Below are 22,266 nucleotides of genomic sequence, written 5' to 3' on the forward strand. Positions count from 1 at the left end.
CATTGAGCTTCAACATTATGTTTATTTCTGAATACCTTTCCAGGTCCCAAAGACATTCTTAAAACAATAAGGATGATGGCCTAGGATTTTACTTTGAAATGCACTCAACCATCCATAATAGGAAAGAAAAACTGAATTAAGGTATGTGCGAGAGAATGGCATTTGTTGTGTGGATTTTTTTGATCATCAAAAGTTTCTTGCTGTGATAAGGATTTGTTGTTGAATTTGGTGAGCAGAAATATCCAATGGCTTGGAGCCTGCCTTTACCATTTCCAGTTTTCTGGTTATTGTTGTCTCTTAGCCTCACCACTCTATCTTCTGTAAAATAGCAGGTTTCAGGTGGTTTCACAATATGGTTTTGTATTTTGAAATCATACGAGATCTTTTAAGCTGTTGACCAATTTTTTTTTTCATTTTACCCATACCAGTTTGCCTTCAGAAAAACGTGACCAGGAGGAGTCGATCACGGAAGCCATTTTGTGAGAGCAGCTGCAACATGGGACCATTCACCAAAAACTTTGAAGAGCCTGTTTTTTTTTAATTTGCTACAAAGCAGTGTGCAAAATAAATGACCTGATAGGAGAAATAAGTGTGGGGAAATAACATTTTGGCCTAAACAATTGGAAGAATTGCCTCCTGTTGGGAACTCTTCAGCTTTTCTACAGCAAATGCCACTATATTTAGATACTTAAAGATGTAAACAAGCAAATGAGTCTTTCAGTTTGACAAGGAAATACAATTAGATTTTATTGTTGCTGCTTCTTTTGGGAAAGCTGTTTCTAAAACTTCAACAACATTAGCATTAAACATAAACATCAAGGAGAAGTCAAAGATTTGCCTCCAACATTAAAATAAAATAAAATAATAAAATAAAATAAAACAATAAAATAAAATAAAATAAAAAAATAAAATAAAATAAAATAAAATAAAATAAAATAAAATAAAATAAAATAAAACAGAGAGAAATAAAGCTCGTAAGTTCAACATTTTAGTCTTCTTCTTCTTTTGTTTTGCTTTTTAACAAAAAGTCCCATCCCATTTTGCCATGGGAGCAAATGGGTTGCTATGGAGACTGAGAAGTGCAGTGGCAAAATACAGACAGCTAAATCTCTTTAGATGCAAAGAAATGAGTACACGGCCTATATCAACCACATATCCTGTACAGAAATAGACCGAAAATGCATTCTTTTAGATAACTGTGGTCTCAATGTTAAAAGAGAATAGTATAGTTTATGGGAATAAACTTTAAGATGGAGAATTTTTATCTTTAAATCCCACTGATGATAGTGCAACTCTTATTTATGGAACCAAACTAATTTCTGGAATTAATTTATTTCCTGTAGATGTGAACATTTAGAAAAGTACTATTGCACTACACAATCGGTTATACCAAGCTGTAGCTATAGAAGTTAATTCACCAGTAATAATCTGAAATGGGAAGAAAAAAACTGACAAGCAACATAAATGAAAGGCATGAAAAAATAGAAATATGATGTCTGAATAATTCTGAAGAGCTATATTAAGTTTTTCCTCAAATGAAAGAGCTTCATTAATGCAAGGAAGAAAGTGCAAGTTTGGGAGATTAGTTTTACCAGGAAAAAGGATTTTGTAGCATAGACAATCTTTCAAATCTGGCATTCTCCACAAATGCTTAGACTACAATTCCCAGAACTTCCAACCAGCAGACTCATGTCTGTTTTAAAGGGGAAATGTAGCCCAACATATTTAGAGGTTTGCATTGAGACATTAAGGGGGTGGCAGGCACTGTCATATATTCAAAGGCCAGATAACTTTTTTTTCCAATTTTCAATTTTTTTCTTTGATAAAGTGATAATAAAAAAATCTTAGAATTTGAAAATAATAAATAAAATACCTGTAAATACCAATAAACTCTGGGAAAACACCTTGGAGTAGGTTAATTACATACTAGAAACAGAAAAAACATTTAATGTTCAACAGCCAGTTTTGCATAAATAAAATATGTTATGAAAAACAAAAGTATAGTATAATGATGAATCATTTCTAGAAACACAATTATATATTTATGTAAAATCAGCAAAAAGAAGTTTTATGTTGTAATTGTGAAAGTTCATACATGGCTGAAATCTATTTTTTTAAAGATTTTATTGAATTTTATAGGGTTAGGGATAAAATAGGATTGGGTTAAGGATTAAGGTTTACGGTGGGGTTAGGATCAGGACTGGGATTAGGACAGGGTTTGGATCAACATTGGGGTTATCACCCAATAACATTTTCATTCTTTAGCAAACAGGCTATTGTCTGGGTACATATGTTCAATTAACAATAGTTGATATAGTACTAGATAACTGTAGTAAATGTAATAAATGATAATCAAAAACAGTATCAGTTAGTCAATACATATCATTCTTCTTACTAATATATATTCAAAATAACATATCACATTCATTTCTCACTAGTTCATTTTCCTAACCATTGGTAAAAAAATTCCTATGTTCTATAGTAAACTGAATCTTCTTTCTCTTTAATCTAACGTCAATCTATCCATTTCTGCACATTCTAAGATTTTCTTAATTAAAACCTCTTCAGTTGGTAAGTTTTCATTTTTCCAGTATTGGACAAATGCTATTCTTACTGCTGTCAGTACATGCAATATTAAATATTCATTCTCCTTCTCATAATTAGGTCCTAATATTCCTGACAAAAACAATTCTGGTTTAAATTTTATCTGTCTTTTAGTCATCTTTTCCAACCATGTATGTAGCTTAACCAAAACCTTTTTTGCTTTAGGACATGTCCACCAGATATGATAGTAAGTACCTGGCCTTTGTTTACATTTCCAGCAATTATTCAAAGTATTTTTAAACATTTTCACTAATCTTACTGGTGTCATATGCCATCTATAAAACATTTTATAGAAATTTTCTTTATATGAGACTGCTTTAGTTAATTTAATATTTCTATCCCATAGTTTTTGCCAGTCTTCCAAATCTATAAAGTATCCAGTGCTTTTTTTCTAAAAAAAAAGTGCTGGAACTCTCATCTTGGCGGGCACAGGAGGCGGGGGGTGGGGGGCGGTGCTGCTGCAGTCACAGGTGCGAAGGGTGTTGGCGGCAGGCTCCCCTCCCTGGGGCCGGAGCTGGCGCGGCTGGTGCTGTGGGAGCAGCAGAGCCCACTCTATATGGTGGGGCTGCGCAATGCAGGCAGCGGAGGCGGTTCGGGCCAGGTGATGTTTTAATCTTATGATTTTAAAAATATATTTTTCTATTGTAAGTTTTCCCAAACCTCGCCATGTGGATTGCATACAAATATTATATAATTGGTAAATAAAGGTAGAACATATGTTAAATATACATCAAATGATAATATGCTTCCCTACAAAGTCAATTCTTGCTCAATGACAGACCAAAAAGTTAACTCGGAAAGGCAAGAGGAAAATCTAGAAGACGTCTGTGCAGCTCTTCAACATCTTCATCAACGATTTGGATGAGGGGATGGGGAACTCATCAAATTTGCAGACAACACCAAGCTGGCAGGAATAGCCAATACTCCAGAAGATAGGCTTAAGATACAGGAGGATCTGGACAGACTCGAACACTGGGCACTATCTAACAAAATGAAATTCAATTGTGAAAAAAGTAAGGTTCTACATTTAGGGAAGAAAAATCAAATGCACAGGTATAGTATAGGTGGTACCTTGCTCAATAGTAGTAACTGTGAGAGAGACCTCGGAGTCCTAGTGGACAATCACTTTAATATGAGCCAGCAGTGTGCTGCAGCTGCCAAAAAAGCCAACACAGTGCTAGGCTGCATTAACAGAGGGATAGAATCAAGATCACGTGAAGTACTAATACCACTTTACAATGCCTTGGTAAGGCCACACCTGGAATACTGCATCCAGTTTTGGTCACCACGATGTAAAAAAGATGTCAAGGCTCTAGAAAAGTTACAGAGAAGAGCAACAAAGATGATTGGGGGACTGGAGGCTAAAACATAGAGGGAACGGTTGCTGGAATTGGGTATGTGTAGTTTAATGAAGAGAAGGGTGAGGGGTGACATGATAGCAGTGTTCCAATATCTCAGGGGCTACCACAAAGAAGAGGGAGTCAAGCTATTCTCCAAAGCACCTGAAAGCAAGACAAGAAGCAACGGATGGAAACTAGTCAAGGAGAGAAGCAACCTAGAACTAAGGAGAAACTTCCTGACAGTTAGAACAACTAACCAGTGGAACAACCTTCATCCAGAAGTGGTGAATGCTCCAACACTGGAAGTTTTTAAGAAGAGACTGGCCAGCCATTTGTCTGAAATGGTATAGGGTTTCCTGCCTGAGCAGGGGGTTGGACTAGATGACCTCCAAGGTCCCTTCCAATTTCTTCTTCTTCTTCTTCTTCTTCTTCTTCTTCTTCTTCTTCTTCTTCTTCTTCTTCTTCTTCTTCTTCTTCTTCTTCTTCTTCTTCTTATTATTATTATTATTATTATTATTATTATTATCATCATCATCATCATCATCATCATCATCATCATCATCATCATCATCATCATCATCATCTTGTAGAAAGGAAAGGCCCACACTGATAAATTAAAAATCTTTGTGGTCTGCAAAGGAATTCTGGTGGGCTAATCAATGATTTGGTGACTAGAGGAGCATCTACAGTGTTGGAGCTTGTGGTCATGGTAAGCCATGGAGGCAGTAGGCAACATGACTTTCAGGGCAGTGGTGGTGATTTTATTACTTTAAAAAAAAGTCTGTGCTCTGTCCAAGGGTGCTTGGTAGGCTGCATGTACAGGCCTGGTCTAGAATTTATTTTGGAGTATTCAACTATCTAGAGCAGGCATGTCAAAGTCATTTTGTTTGAGGCAACTTTTTATAAAAGAATTGCCATTAATTTGTTTTAATAAAATAATTTAAATCAATTTTTCACTTGATTTCAAATTAAATGAATGAGATTTTTTTAGTACAATTGCAAAATGCAATAAACTGGTTTTAGGTATATGTTACTGGAAGGAAAAAGCAATCCCTGTTGTTACTGATCCCAGAGAAACATTTGCATGTATGCAGGTATCCTTAGGGTGCCATAGTTATAGATGAGAAATATTGGTTGCAAAGTTGGCATTTCTGGATGTAATACAGATATTTTGGACTTATTTTTGTTTCTTTGCATGTTTGATATTTTTAAAAAGGCATATGCTACTGACTACACTTATGCAAATATGTAACATGATCACTGCTTGTCCAAAATTTTACTATACAGATAATACCCCCTTAGAAATTACTCTAAACTGAGTTCTGAAGATCCACTTTTTTATCCAGGTATCAGTTGTTTGCTTTTTTGAGCAATTGGTGTTATGTATTGTTGTAAATTACTTTGAGACAGTTATAAATGGATAACTGCTGTGTCTGTTTAAACTCCAGACTGCTTGTCTACAGAATTGTTAGTTTGTGTTTTGGGCAGGAATAACTGCTTGAATTCCATTGGCTGCCGCCTATCGGTGGTCTGTATAAATAGAAGCTAAGCGGCAGTTAGTGCTGCTTCTGTGTTAACCTAATAAACGTGTTGTTAGTTTCACATTCACTTCATCAATGCCTCAAAGATCCCAGTACTTAACAATTGGTTTGCTTCATTTTGAATTCATTAAATGTACTTTTTTTCAGACTGTGAAAGAAGCTAACTGTTGGAAACAACAATGAATAGATTTCTATTCATTAATGAATTACCTACAATTGGCTTTTACTTTAGTCAAAACAAGTGCCTACATTTCCATCTTATGTTAGTCTACGACTCTCGACCACAATGGAGCCCAAAATTTCTGTTGCTAGGTGAGACAGTTGTTAGGTTAGTTTTTCCCCATTTAAACTTTAACATTGAAGTTTACAGACACCCATATTTTCTGTTACCAATGTTAAGGCTTTTGTTTTGAAGTTTTCTTTCTTCTATCTTGAAATTTACAGAAAAACCACACAGAGAGATCTTTATTAACATTTTGATTCTCACCACCACCTAGAGCACAAAATGGGAGTGATCAGAACCCTACACCACCAGGATGAAAGTTTATCTACCAGTAAAGAGGGAAAGGAAAAAGAACTAAAACACATCAAGAAATCCCTCAGAAAGTGTGGTTATCCTAATTGGGCCATCAAATCCAAAAAACACACAGCAAGAGCACCTCCATTACAGACAAAGAAGAGAACAACAAGCGTAGCAAAAGTGTCATTCCATACATTGCAGGAATATCTGAATAGCTCGGAATATTTTCAATCAACATGTACATGTACACTTTAAACCAGATGTCCTCAACCTCCAGGCCGTGACTCAGTACTGGGCCATGGCCCTTTCAGAACTAGGCCACAGAAGCGGCAGGCGAGTGCACATGCAGCTCCATTTATTCAAGTCGCAGGTCCACATGCGCACCACTTGTGCAAATAGAGCTGTGCGTGTGTGTCTTTGCCCACCACTGCATGGAACCATCCCCTCTCCTCTTCCACCAGTCCCTAAAGCCATCCACATACTTTCAAATATTTCAATATTATGTTTACGCATTTCTAAATAGTATACATTATGTATCATAGAATGCAGTGTTTCAGTTTGGAAGCATTCATGGTAATATTTATGTTCAAACATAGGATAATGAAATTAATCACATCTCTTAATGCCATCTTTCTATAAATTCCAGAATAAGAGCCTTTGTTGAACACTTAGCACTTTCCAGATGATGTTGCACAATATTCCCAAATATCCTGGCAATTCTACTTGCATCTAATAGAAGTCCTATATTAAAAGGACATAGGATGCTGTTATCTTGCCTTTCAAGTACAGGTAGTCTTCAGTTTACAACCATTCATTTAGTGATCATTGAATGTACAACAAAAAGGTGGCTTATGACCATTTTTCACATTTACAATCATTGTAGCATTCCCATGGTCACATGATCAAAATTTGGATTCTTGGAACTGGCATGAACTGTATTTAATGCAGTTGCAGTATCACCTTTTGTGACATTCTGACAAGCAAAGTCAATGGGGAAACCAGATTCACTTAACAACCATGTTACTAAGTAAACAACTATAGTGACTCACTTAACAACTATGGCAAGAAAGGCTGTAAAATGGAGCAGAATTCACTTAACAACTGTCTTGCTTAATAATGGAAAGTCAAGGGCTACCTGTAGAATATTTGAGGTACACTATTCTCTGGATTGATGACATTCATCATCCATGTATTGCATCGTAGTTATGTATATGTAGGGGTGTGGGTCTATACATATGTTGTATATAGTATGTTTTAGGTGTGTGTCATGTATGTGTTTCACTTTGAGAGTGGGCAACTAAATTTCATTTTTGATGTGTGCTGTTGTGCCCACAGTAAAAATGACAATAAAGATTATCTTATCTTGTCATTCATGATTTTTAATGAAGAAATTTTGTCACTGTTTATTAAATTTTAAAGTTAGCTTCACAAAAAGATTATATTAATAATTAATATATCATTATATTAAACTAAATAGCATATCGTATATAATTACTAAGCCATATTAAAGATGAATGCTTACCTATAAGATAAAATTAGAATCAACTCGCATAAACTGGGGCCTATCAATAAGGAAATCAGGAATCCAGTTACATAAGGAAGTATTAAAGCCTAATAGGCCCAGTTTATTCATCAAATGCTGAGGAATGATTGTCTTGAATGCTGAACTAAAATCAACAAACAGCATTCGCTGTTCTCTTCTCCTCCAGATGCGTCATACTAAAATGAAGCACGAAGATGGTAGAGGACAGGAAGGCCTGGAGGAACGTTGTCCATAGGGTCGCGATGGGTCGGACACAACTTCGCAACTAACAACAACAACAAAATGAAGCACACAAGAAAGTGCATCATCTATAGAGTAGTTCTTCTAATAAGCAAAATGTAATGAGTCAAATGTAGGGGGAAAGTATGAAACAATATAGTCCTTTACCAATCTCTCAAAAAACATCATAATTGAAGTGAGTGTAACCTGATGATAATCATTAAGGCATATAATTATAGATCTTGGGGCAACTGGTACAATGATTGCAGTCTTAAGATAAGATGGAACTGTGGCCTGATGCAACCAAAGATTAAAGATATCTGTAAGAACAGAGGTCACTTAGTCAGTGCCATTTCTCACTTTCAACATCACACGAACCTCCTGAGACATCCAACATGTTCCATTTGCCTGCATAACAATAGCCTTAAGAACACTGATATCCTCCATACACTTTTGAATATAAGCAGACACAGTAGAAGTATACTCATTCACATCAGTATGTTGACCGTACATTGCAGCCTCATTAAACATGTTCCAATTTGTGCACCCAAAACAATCTTGTAGAACTTCCATAGTTCCTGCCAGCCACACTCTTATCTGTTTCATAATTCATAATTCATCTCTCTAATTAATAAAGGCTTATATGCTGGCATAAGCATCACAGAGATGATCTGAAAAGCCAAAATGAGGACAAAATGAGAAAGCCTTAAATGCCTTCTTGATGTTAAAGGTAAAGGTAAAGGTTCCCTGGCACATGTGTGCTAGTCGTTTCCAACTCTAGGGGCTGGTGCTCATCTCCGTTTCAAAGCCGAAGAGCCAGCGCTTGTCCGAGGACGTCTCTGTGGTCATGTGGCTGGCATGACTAGATGCCAAAGGCGCACGGAACGCTGTTATCTTCCCACCGTAGTGGTCTCTATTTTTCTACTTGCATTTTTAGGTGCTTTCGAACTGCTAGGTTGGCAGAAGCTGGGATGAGTAACAGGCGCTCACTCTGTTACGTGGCATTCGGGATTTGATCCGCCAAACTGCCAACCTTCTGTTCGACAAGCTCAGCGTCCTAACCCACTGAGCCACCACGTCCCTTTTTTTATTGAAAAGTTTTACAAAGTTTAAGAAACATATAAATTGAACCCCCCTCCCCATCACCCCTTCCCTCCCTCCCCCGACTTCCCAAAGAATACAGGGTATTATGTATAACAATCTTATACAAACATATGCTAAATATCTGTTAAAACATTAACAAACCTTCCACTCTTTAACTCCCTTATAACAAAACTATAATAACTATAATAACACATCTTTTAATTGCTAGAGATTATTCATAAGCTATTTGAAACTTTTTAGTTCCATATTTATTTTGAATATAATCAATCCATCTTCTCCATTCCAAAATAAAAGGGTCTACATTTAACAGTCAAACACTCGATATTAGGAGAGCACTGACTGGAGACCACCTTAACATTAGTACACCATCTCTCATTAATATAAATACATACACCCCACCACAGGATTTTTCACTCAGAACACAGCTCCTGTCCAGCCGAAATGTTGTAAAACCCATCACGCTGATGGCATTGTTCAGAATAGATGACTTTCACCATGTCTCTGTCAAGATTATAGCACAGCAGTCTCTCATCTCCCTGTTCATGGCTAGCTCAAGATTCAGATTGTTCATCTTAGTATCTAAGGAATGAACATTAGCAAACAAGACAGATGGGAGATGCGCACCATGTGGATTAGCTTGTATCCCTGCACAACAACCACACCTTTTTGTTTTTCTTCTTTTTTGATTACAATTCTTCCACCTTTTCCTTAAAAGGGCAATGCTTCCGCTGGCCCCCAGATCTCACTGCTGCCACCTCTAGTTCCTCTGAAATCCTCGCTCCCCCTTTCTGGACCTGCCAACAGTCACATGCAATTCCTTTGCCCCATAAGCCTCGTGACCGCTCCTGCTTCATCTCCCTTGAAAACAGCCCTGGCTGGTAAAAGAATCCATCGCCATGCTAGCAGTCAAATCTTGCTGCTGGCAAAACAATTCCAAACAGCACAAACAAGTTTTAACAGTCTCACCAATAGTTCCTAAATAGTATCTTGAAACAGTTTTGTTGTGTATGTAAATAGTTGCAAACAAGGGAATTTGCAGACTGCACCGTAGCTAGGTTTGAGCGGGAGATTCAGGTGCAATCATTGGCTGCAAATAGCAAGAAGCGGGAGAATAAACACCTCTGATTGGTTACAGTTCAAACAGTTCCACTATAAAAGGTTGCAACACTTGACAGTTGACAGTTGACAATTGTGTATTCAATAAACTCGTTCATTGCTAAAACCACTCTGAGTCCTCGTCTATCAGAACCAAACAATTAGCAACGAAGGTGGGATAGACAGAAGACCAGAGAATCGGCGAATTGTTGCGCAAAGGCGGCAAATTCGAAAACGAGTCACAGTCAACCGGCGGCCGCGGTGAAATAGAAAATTCTCCGAATGGCACAAATAGGGTCCTTGAAGGAATTCGACCCGAACTTCCCCGAGGATTGGGAAGAATACATCGGTCAAGTGGAAGGGTTCCTGCTAGTGAACGGAATCACAGATGACCGGAAAAAGGCGGCAGCATTATTGACGATTTGTGGCACACCGGTTTACAGAATCGCTGTCGGACTGTGTCAACCGCAACCAGTCTCTAGCGTGCCTTATGCCGACCTTTTAGCCAAACTAAAGGTCCACTTTACACCTAGGAGATCCGAGCTCTTTTGGCGCCGCATCTTTGAGAAAAGGAACCAGAGACCGGGTGAATCCATTCAAAAATTTGTCGCTGCCGTCAGGGAAGCCGCAGTACGTTGTAAATACGATAACTTAGAAATAAGAATTCGGGACCGAGTCGTACTGGGCTTGCGTGATGAGCAGCTACAAAACAGAATAATCGCCAAACCCACCGGCGATCTACAGGAGGTGATAGACGAACTCTTAACGTACGAGTCTACCGGGTATCGCGACCCCCCCCGCAGTAGCATGGCAGCGGCGTCCGAGATCAACCAAGAGGGCTATGTGGACTGCGGGGAGGTGGACCAGCAGTGGGAAGACGACATTGCTGAAGTCTCAAGGCGATTCGGGAAATTGGCGCCAAGACCGCCCAGAAGTGAGGGGCCTGATCCTAACCGCCGACAACAACCAGCAACTCCGCAAAGACAAGCGACCGGGGCACAACGACCATGGAGGGACACCGCAACCAGACCGAGAGACAACGACAGCCAAAACCGGTGCGGCAGCTGCGGAGGCAACCATCCCCGTGCATCTTGCCGATTCCGAAATGCAAAGTGCAGGGCGTGCGGGAAGACTGGCCACATCCAGGCCATCTGTAGGAGCCGCGCTCGTGACAACCGCCTGCACGAAGTCGATGTGTGGCCCGAAGGTAAGGTAACCCCTTACTTTAGTGGCAAAGAGACCCCTAGACCCCGGGTTAAAATTCCAAATCTAGGGGAGGTGGCGCGTGTCAATCGCAGGAGAAAAGGGAAAAACAGCAATTTTCCAGAAGGAAAATTAAAAATCGTAGTCCATCTGCAAGGGGTTCCTTGCAGAATGGAAATAGATTCAGGGGCTTCAGTGTCAATAATCTCCAGTGAAACCCTTGAGAGGATTGAACAATTAAGTGGAAGGAAAATTCCACTTAGTTCAACAAAAATTCAGTTAACAGACTTTCAAAAAAGCCCAATAAAAATAAAAGGGAAGGTTAGCCTTAGAGTAAAATTTAAGGGATTTAAGGGGGTCTTAGATTTAATAGTTACTGAAGGGCATAGGACTAGTCTAATTGGCCTTAACTGGTTCCCGGCCCTGGGCATTTGGGTCGGGGGAATAAATTCAGTAATTAAAAATAAGACCCTCGAATCAGTCTGCAATGAATTTGCAGACGTATTCGATGGGTCTCTCGGTAAATACAAAGGGCCCCCGATTAAATTTAACCTAGACCCCTCAGTGAAACCTATCAGGCTTAAGGCCCGAAGGGTGCCTTTTGCCCTGAAGGAAAAAATCGAGGCCGAGCTCGATAGGCTAGTAGGCCAAGGAGTATTAGAACCTGTTGAGGGTGGTCTGTGGGAAACGCCGATTGTCACACCCCTCAAACCCAATGGGGATGTGAGAATCTGCGCTGACTACAAAGCCACCCTGAACATTGGAATGAAAAAGCATGCTTACCCGGTCCCGACGGTGAAGCAGGTCCTCGCGACGATCCAGGACGGCGCCATGTTTGCCAAGTTAGACTTGGCGCATGCGTACTTACAATTGACTGTTTCTGAAGAGGCTGCAGAAGCACAGACGATTGTTACCCACAAGGGGGCGTTCCGGGTCCACAGACTGCAATTTGGTATTGCAGCTGCTCCAGGCATCTTCCAAGAAGTGATGGAGAGGACCCTAAAGGGCATACCTGGTGTATGCCCTTACTTTGATGATGTCCTGATAGCTGGAAAAGATGAGGAAATGTTAGTAGAGCGGCTGGAACAGGTACTGGGCAGATTTAGGAGGGCTGGATTGAAATTAAAAAAGGAAAAATGTTCCATTGGGGTTAAGTCCACTGACTTTTTGGGATTCAGGATAGACAAGAATGGAATCCATCCTACCCCTGACAAAATTAAGGCAATTAAATGGGCTCCTGAGCCAAGGAACAAGGCTGAACTACAAGCCTTCCTTGGCTTGGTAAATTTTTACCATACGTTTGTACCTCACAAGGCTGCCATTGCAGAACCCCTTCACAGACTCTTAGATAAGAAGGCTCCTTGGCAGTGGCAGAATAAACATAGAGTTAGTTTTCAAACGTTAAAAGACATTCTTTCCAGCCAATCAACTGTAACCCACTTTATAGAAAATAAACCTATTTACCTAGCGTGTGATGCTTCACCTTATGGTGTGGGGGCTGTGATCAGCCATTTAGACAACCAAGGGATACAAAGACCAATCGCATATTACTCCCGGACACTAACCAAAGCCGAGAGGAATTATGCGCAGATTGACAGGGAAGCATTGGCAATTGTGGCTGGAGTAAAGAAGTTCCATGACTACCTTTACGGTAGGAACTTTACCATACTGACTGACCACAAACCCCTGTTGGGACTGTTTACCACGGATAAACAGACTCCCCAAATCATGTCACCCCGAATGCTGAGGTGGTCCATTTTCCTCTCAGCATATTCATTTTCTCTCCAATACAGACCGGGCAAGGACATGGGACATGCTGACGCCCTGAGCAGGCTGCCCTTGGACATCACTGAGGATGACCCTGCCCCTGTGGGACAAATAATGTCCCTACAGGACATCCCTGACTGGCCTTTAACAGCTAAAGATATAGCTGTGGCAACAAACACTGACCCAATTTTAAAAAGAATAATGGCCTGGGTTCTAAGTGGGTGGCCAAATACCAATCCGGATGCCAAGTACATTCCATATTTCAGAAGAAAAGATGAACTGTCAGTTCATTTGGGTTGTTTACTGTGGGGAAACCGTGTAGTTATTCCTGAAATCCACAGGTCAGCCATTCTATTAGAATTACATGAAGGTCACCCAGGAATAGTACGCATGAAGGCGTTGGCTAGGAGCCACTTGTGGTGGCCAGGTCTGGACAACAACATTGAGGAATGCGTTGCCAATTGCCATCTGTGCCAACGCTCTAGGCCAGAACAACAACACATTCGTACGCATAAATGGGAGTTAGCTAGAAATCCTTGGTCCAGGATTCATATTGATTTCGCTGGACCGTTCCAGGGGTTAACATTTCTGGTGGTTGTTGACAGCTTCTCTAGATGGCTAGAGGTAGTACCAGTCAGTTCTACGACTTCTGGTAAAACAATACAGGTATTAAGGGGCCTCTTTGCCACTCACGGGTTACCAGACGTAATCGTGTCAGATAACGGGCCACAATTCACCTCTGTTGAATTCCAGGATTTCCTCAAGGCCAACTCGATTAAGCACAAGACATCAGCACCCTTCCACCCATCCACTAACGGCTTGGCTGAACGTAATGTGAGGACCACGAAAGACGCTTTAAAAAGGATCATCCGAGGTGACTGGCATCAAAGACTGGCCGAATTCTTGCTGACCCAACACACGACCCCATGTACTGCCACGGGCAAAAGTCCAGCTGAAATGAGGTGGGGAAGAAGACTAACCACCAAATTGGACAGATTACACCCTGACAGACTTCCACCTAGTGCTGAACTGGACATTCCTAATAGAACATTTAAAGTGGGGGATTTAATCTGGGCTAGGAACTATGCAACAGGGGACAAATGGATTCCAGGGGTGGTTACTGAAATTTTAGGTCCCCTGTCATATACTATTGAGGGGGAAGGGAATAGGATCAGCAAGAGACACATAGACCAGTTGAGGAAGAGAAATAGTGGGTGCGCACCAGAAGAAGGGGATCTAGGCATATTTGTGGGGAACAGTACATCCGGGTTCAGAGATAACAACCTGCCAGATAGTGGGGTTGCAGAATTGCATAACAACTCAGTCCCTGGTAACCATCAACAGCAATCTAGTCAGTATGATTGGGAAATACCCCTGCGGAGTAGGCCAGGAACAGATGATCTTCAAACACAAACAAATCCACAAAATCCACAAAACAGCAATAGGGTAGCATCTGAGCCAGTTAACCAAGAGCACAGGTCCAACGGAGACAATCAACCGAGCAGACAATCTGGTAAGGGTGTCCCTAGCAGCCAGGGCAATAGATACCCTTCTAGAATCCATAGGCCACCTAAATACTTGAAGGATTTTGTTCATAAATAACAACAACTGGGGGGGTAAGGGGTGTTGTGTATGTAAATAGTTGCAAACAAGGGAATTTGCAGACTGCACCGTAGCTAGGTTTGAGCGGGAGATTCAGGTGCAATCATTGGCTGCAAATAGCAAGAAGCGGGAGAATAAACACCTCTGATTGGTTACAGTTCAAACAGTTCCACTATAAAAGGTTGCAACACTTGACAGTTGACAGTTGACAATTGTGTATTCAATAAACTCGTTCATTGCTAAAACCACTCTGAGTCCTCGTCTATCAGAACCAAACAAGTTTAGTGAAGAGAGAGTTTGTAGTAGTAGTTAAGGCATCAGGCTATAAATCAGGAGACTATGAGTTTTAGTTCTTAAAGGTACAAAACCAGCTGGGGCCTTTAGGCCAGTCATTTCTCTCAGCCCAAGGAAAGGGGTAATAGCAAACCATTTCTGAAAAGCCTTGGCAAAAAGCTTTGGACAAAAAGCCTTGTCCAAGTAGTCACCAAGAATCAGGCATCATTGAACAGAATGGAAAATAAGTAAAATACCTGACATTGAAATGTTTCACTTAACATTTGTTTAATTAATACAATTAATACAATTAATTAATACAATTAATACAATTTTCCTCAAGTTTGATTTTATTGTTAGTTAAAAGTTATACCTAAAAGGTAACTCCTCAATTTTATTCTAAAGCCAATGACTATATATTTTACATAGAATCAGAAATCAAGGATAGGCAATATTCTGGTGCTGATAGCTGGAATTATAATCTTGAAAGCACATTGTATTTCCCCCCCCCCAAAAAAAAATGTTCTCTTTGGTCTGGAATTTGCACTTCTCATGGTAGCTTTAGCTATCATGGAGATATAATCAGTGCCAAACAATCAGAATTTAACAGTACACAAACAGATAAGGATGCTTTCTATTATCTTTTGAAGCCCAAGGAATTATGCTTTATTTTAGGAGCTTATGTTTATTTTATTTTTTTCAAGCCACGAGTATGCACTCCCAAACAAAACATTGGACTACAGCCATGATTTGTTCTTCTTTTCTAAAAATATTGATGGTATCCCTGCAGCTTCCCAAAGCATTGTTGCAAATAAAGAAGTAGCTACAATTTGGTGCTTCACTCTTCAGCATTGCAACTTCCCAAATAATGATCATTATTATTTAATTAAAATACACTTAATAGTATGTCAGATGACACTAAATAAGGCATTTTTCAAGTAGGTACTATTATGTTTCCTACTTCCGAACTTTATATGTTCATATGTGGTAAGTATCAGCCATTTACTAACAGTTCACTAACTCTAGTATCTTGTTATCAAGTATGGTAAAGATTCCAAGGGCACTGATAAGTACATTGTAATGCTCATTCTGCATACCAGACAAAGGTCATGTTGAGAATGACTGATTCTTTGAGCAGAATATGGTTGCCCGAGGCTTACTAGTTCTCAGTGATAAAAATCTATTTTCTGCTGCCTTTCTGCTGTTTTATGATAATACATTCATTATTAAACACTTTTTATAATATTTATTGCTTGCTGTCCTGATATTTACAGAAAGATGCTTGTTCTTTATATTAATAAAATGTGACTGCTGAAAATAAAATTCATTTTACTGTCACTCATAAATAACATTTGAGATAGCATCATGTTACAAAAATTAGAAATTCTAGTACCATCTGTTAAATAGCGGGTTCTTTGGTGCAGGAATGAAGACACGAAGCTGAGTACAAGCGAAAAGAATGCTGAAGATCAGGAAACTGAGTGATAGAGCCCAGTACATAACACCATCATTTTCAGAATAAGTAGCTTATGCTTCTTAATAAAACATATTACTTTATTTGAAAAGCTCAGCCAGATAACTACTGATTATTATGTACCAGATAACATGGCTACTTTCCCACAAAGTTTTATTTGTTGTTGTTAGTTGCAAAGTCGTGTCCGACCCATCGCGACCCCATGGACAACGTTCCTCCAGGCCTTCCTGTCCTCTACCATCTTCTGGAGTCCATTTAGGTTCACGCCTACTGCTTCAGTGACTCCATCCAGCTACCTCATTCTCTGTCATCCCTTTCTTCTATTGCCCTCAATCTCTCCCAGCATTAGGTTCTTCTCCAGTGAGTCCTTCCTTCTCATTAGATGGCCAAAGTATTTGAGTTTCAACTTCAGGATCTGGCCTTCTAAAGAGTAGTCAGGGTTGATCTCCTCTAGGACTGACTGGTTTGATCGCCTTGCAGTCCAAGGGACTTGCAAGAGTTTTCTCCAGCACCACAATTCAAAGGCCTCAATTCTTTGGCGCTCAGCCTTTTTTATGTCCAACTTTCACAGCCATACATTGCAACTGGGAAGACCATAGCCTTGACTCTATACACTTTTGTTGGCAGGGTGATGTCTCTGCTTTTTAGTGTGCTGTCTAGATTTGCCATGGCTTTCCTCCCCAGGAGCAAGCATCTTTTAATTTCATGGATGCATTCCCCATCTGCGGTGATCTTGGAGCCCAGGAAAATAAAATCTGTCACTACCTCCATTTCTTCCCCATCTATTTGCCAGGAATTGAGAGGGCCGGATGCCATGATCTTGGTTTTCTTAATGTTAAGTTTCAACCCAAGTTTTGCACTGTAACAAGAGGCTCTTTAGTTCCTCTTCACTTTCTGCCATAAGAGTGGTATTATCTCTATATCAAAGTTTTATTACAAAGTGATTTTTAAATTAGGGGATTGCCATACTCCTGTAGATTTTTACTTTCAAGTATGTCATATTGATTTCAATAATAATTTGCATCAGGTACATGTCTCAAAGATCACACTGTTTCAAATACAATTATAAAAGGAGAGTTTCCTTGCAACAACAGCTCCTACTTGTGGCCTTATTTTAGAAATAATCTTTCAAACATAATCCAGGTCAGAGGGAATTCGATGCGGTTATCACAGTAAAAAAACTTGTTGTATCAGCAGATGGCAGCACTTGACTGATCTCTTCTGAACTAAGGAGATAAGCAGGATCTTTACCATTATCTTCAGAGTTGCCAGCCACCTAGATTACTTTGATTCATATATCCACAACAACCTAAATTACTTATTCCCTTGTTAGACATCATAAATTTATGTAAACTTAGGATTTTTTGCACAATGTACATATTTTTTCCTTCATATACAACAAGCTATAATAAAAAATTATGTAGCTCTAGGTTGAAGTGGGGAGTTCTTGGTATTCGCTGAATATAGTTGTTTGCATATAGATGTTTCATTATCCAACTGGTAAAGTTGGGTGATGAAATGTATGCAAAAAAAAAAAAAAACAAGGTCAGAGAGCACCAGGCATTCCACATTTAAGAATGTTTACCATTTTTCTGAAGAGATCCTTCTGCTATCCATTTTTATCTTTATTGCTTTGAAACTTTATTGCTTTGAAAATTTAGTTACCTCACTGTTCCAGGTCATTTAACAACAAAATTTGACTCATCAGCTTCTATACTAATCCTTGGAGACTACACTTCCTGCATGCCGTTCTTGAGAGGATTGTCCATTTATTGCAATGTTCTTCCTGCTCTTTTTGCAGTTACTGATTCATAAGAATTCCTCACATCCCATGGTTGAAAAGCATGTTTGGAAGTTTTTATTACTGTGGCTTCTGTGCTCTTAAATTTAACTGTCTAGAACAGACATGTCAAACACAAGGCCCGGGGGCCGGATCCGGCCCGCGAAGTGGTTTCATGTGGCCCGCGAAGCCATCCTGGAAACAGTGAGGGAACGGCCCCCACTGCCTTGGCCCTGGCCCAGAGACCCTCCTTCTGCCAGAGACCCTCAGATCTCTCCCACTCCTGCCCAGGCCCCCATAGGCACCCTTGATGTGAATGATGTAGAGCTGGCCATGCCCACCCAGTAGGCCATACGCACTCTAGCCACGCCCACCCAGTAGGCCACACCCACCCTGGCCGTACCCACCCAGCCCCTTGAGGGCAACCACAATGCTGATGTGGCCCTCAATGAAATTGAGTTTGACAGCCCTGGTCTAGAAGCTTAAAAACTCAGAAAAATTTCTGTCCTCCTATATGAAAAGCTTTTTAAAACTTTAGTGTAATAATGTCTCATCAGGTTTACAGAACCATTCTAATTAGGCACTGGCAGTCTGGGTACGATCCAGCTTGTTTTCTAACATTCCCAATGATAATAATGCTAAGAGATTGTGAATTTGAAGGTTACAGAATTGGTTATTCATGCAGCGTTATGATTCAGAAGAAGCTTATGATTAGACAGTTCTTATGCTGATTAATCACACGCTCTTTCACATCTCTTTAAGTAACTCTTGTTCATGATATGAGCAGATTCCATTCCAAGGCCTAATAGTAATAGGTGTTATCATTCCCCCTTTTAATTATTACTTTTTGCACACTATTGTTATAAATAATTTAATGAATCTCTTGTTTAGGTAAACATATAGAAATATAAACCCTTTGATTTAAAGAAACGACATAAGGCAACTTTGCTGTGACTAAATCCCAGAAACACTTAAAATGTATAATATAGTTATACTTAATATATAACTAATATTCTTAAATACAATTTTACAATTTATCTTTGCCAAGAAAAGATAGCATAGTTTGACACAGTTTGTCAAGATGTAAATGTGGTGCCTACTATAGCATTGTGCTGGGCTAGTGATTTTAGTCATAGAGGAACTGTGTCAGAAATCAGAAATCAAAAGTTATTTGGCATTATTAATATAATTATAATTAGTCACAACCAATAGATCAACATTTGCAGAAAAATACTATGACAAAAATCTATTACTTTAATGTAGTTCAATTTAATTAGAATTCTAATCTAAACTTCCATTAAGGAGCCAGTGTAATACTTAATGTCAGAAATCATTTAAAACTAATAGAATAATAATCCCATATCAACTTCCAAGGCTGCATATTACCAACTCAGCACTTCAACAGAAAGACTATTTTAGTTGTAACTGTTATGCTAGCATATAATGAACATGTAGGTTTGAGAAATGGGAAAGCAATGGGCACAAGTGATAGGCATCATGACACCAAAGCATCATCATCATCATCATCAATTTGGAAGGGACCTTGGTGATCTTCTATCTTAGTCCAACCTCCATATACCATTTCAGACAAATGGTAGTCTGGTCTCTTCTTAAAAACTTCCAGTGTTGGAGTATTCACTACTTCTGGAGGCTGGAGACGCCAAAGGCGCACGGAACGCTGTTACCTTCCCACCGTAGTGGTCCCTATTTTTCTACTTGCGTTTTTACGTGCTTTCGAACTGCTAGGTTGGCAGAAGCTGGGACGAGTAACAGGCGCTCACTCTGTTACTCGGCACTCGGGATTCAATCCGCCAAACTGCTGACCTTCTGATCGACAAGCTCAGCGTCCTAACCCACTGAGCCACCGCGTCCCTTCTTCATTTACTAGACATACCCAATTCCAGCAACCGTTCTTTATATGTTTCAGCCTCCAGTCCCCTAATCATCTTTGTTGCTCTTCTCTGTATTTTTTCTAGAGTCTCAACATCTTTTTTACATCGTGGTGACCAAAACTGGATGCAGTATTCCAAGCGTAGCCTTACCAAAGCATCATAAAGTGGTATTAACACTTCACATGATCTTGATTCTACCCCTCTATTAACACAGCTGCAGCACACTGCTGGCTCATATTTAAGTGATTGTCCACTAGGACTCCGAGACCCTCTCATAGTTACTACTGCTGAGCAAGGTAGTACCTATACTGTACCTGTGCATTTGGTTTTTCTAATGTAGAACCTTACTTTTTTCACCATTGAATTTTGTTTTGTTAGATAGTGCCCAATGTTCAAGTCTGTCCAGCTCCTCATGTATCTTAAGCCTATCTTCTGGAGGATTGGCTATTCCTGCCAGCCTAGTGTCTGCAAATTTGATGAGTTCCCCATCTACCCCCTCATCCAAATCATTGATGAAGATGTTGAATATGCTAGTCCTTATTATGTGTCTGACTACAGCAGGGGTGTCAAACTGCCAGCCCATGGGCCGGATGCATCATGCCAAAACCGTGCTCACCCCATTGCCAGCAACGGAGAAAAAGTCACTGTTGTGACATGTCACGTGATGTTGCGAGTTTGACAGACTTGGACTACAGTTGGGGTTTTAATATGTTTTTAATTATTGTTTTAAATTTTAAATTTGGGCATTATATTTAATTGTTTTTTAACTTTTGTATTCTGTTTTCATATTTATTGCCCTGTACACCGCCCTGAGTCCTTCAGGAGAAGGGCGGTATAAAAATATAATAAATAAATAAAATAAATAAATACTGTGACTTACTGAATAATATAGGTCCAAGGAATAACCTTATAATGCTGTATATCTCGATTGTTATACAATAGGGCTTACAAAAATAAATATGTGTACAGCCTTCCAAAAACTTAATGTTGCTCTGCCTAGAAGCAAGTTGATTTAGAGCAGACATGTGAAACTTGTGACATCAGGTGACATCATGCAACGTATCGGGATGGTTTTGCCATTGCCGGCAATGGGGTGGACGTGGACCTCCAGATGACATGTCTGGCTCGCAGGCGGCAGTTTGACACCCTTGATCTAGAGCTACCTGGGGAAAATCCTGTTAAACTGCAATTTAATTTAAAATAAAGGAATGATGCAAACAGAGCAAAGTTCCTGTTCCTGCATTACTCTCCCAGCCACTTCAATAAATCAGTGAGATTGACAAGATCTTTAATTGCCTTTTAATATTATCTTCTACTGCTGTTGGTCCAATTTGCCTGCTTGCTGGCAGTTCAGTTTCTAAAGTAATTTGAAAAATAAGATCTTACCTTATTTTTCTATATTTAATACGTTTTTTGAAATCTAGATTCTGTAATAGCAGATATTAACTTCCACATTCCCTGGCTTTTTTATATACCAGAATACATACGTAGTTAAATACTTATTGAGATAAAGCCTGGCTAAACTAAACAAACTTCACAGAAAACAAAATGTAAACTGAACTATTCTCTCCCCGTCTCTCTTTCCGGTTCAAGGTGAAACTCTAGTAATCAAACCAGTTCTCCTAGTTTCATTTGAAACCTCAGGTGAAGAGAATGGGTTTATGGGTTGTGTAGTTCAAGCTGTCCGAAACGCTTGCTTCATTGGTCGCTCGAAATAGTAGTAGGACTCAGTTTTCCAGAAGGCGTTGCCGCCACTAGACGAGCTGTTGCTTCTGATTAGGAAGGTAATCGATTCCACATTTAGGAAACCTACGCGGGATTATCAAGAATCCTGAATCACCCTTAAATTTCTAAGATTATATTTCAGGATAATTAATCGCTGCAGGTTTGGGGGAAGATAAAGGTATGATTTTGTTTAAATTTCACGTTTCAAATGTTAAATGAGAAATAGCTAAGATGGATGTAAACGGAGTATTGTGTCACGGGATGAGTGCCCAAGTCTGAGTTTGGCTTTTGGGAAACAACTCACAGCTCCCGTCGTTCCTCGAGCATGTGTCCAATCATGTTATTCCACCCTAGTTTCTACTGTAAAGATTTGTGTGTTAAGCCTTGCTCTGTTTATTCGCTAAGAGTTTGTGAAGTTACCAGCATTTAACAGGAGATACTACGGTAGAGTTTATGGTTGCACTCAAATTTGAAATTCTCATCCAGGCGAGTGAAGGAGTTCTTTTTCTTTGTTTTGTAGAGCTCATCTTAAAATTATGCACGACACATTCAGGAGCTTATTTTCTCGTTCCAATTTGTGCTAT

The 22,266-nt window shown here is 39.6% G+C and overlaps 1 protein-coding gene across 4 annotated transcripts in view; it reads left to right on the forward strand.

Annotated features, from left to right (window-relative positions):
- MACC1 (MET transcriptional regulator MACC1) overlaps nucleotides 1–22,266 on the forward strand; it is a 75,180-nt gene that overhangs the window by 30,918 nt on the left and 21,996 nt on the right. The window contains exon 2 of one of the 4 annotated variants that reach the window (XM_081345090.1): nucleotides 44–141. The exons of 2 other annotated variants lie outside the window; for them this stretch is intronic. The gene's annotated coding sequence lies outside the window, so the exon portion shown is untranslated. Of the gene's footprint in view, nucleotides 1–43; nucleotides 142–21,700; nucleotides 21,861–22,266 lie in introns of those variants that run through there. One more of the 4 variants, XM_081345089.1, reaches the window with a different exon arrangement.

Source organism: Vipera berus (genome assembly GCF_964194415.1).
Source record: "Vipera berus genome assembly, chromosome: Z".
Taxonomy (NCBI): Eukaryota; Metazoa; Chordata; class Lepidosauria; order Squamata; family Viperidae; genus Vipera; species Vipera berus.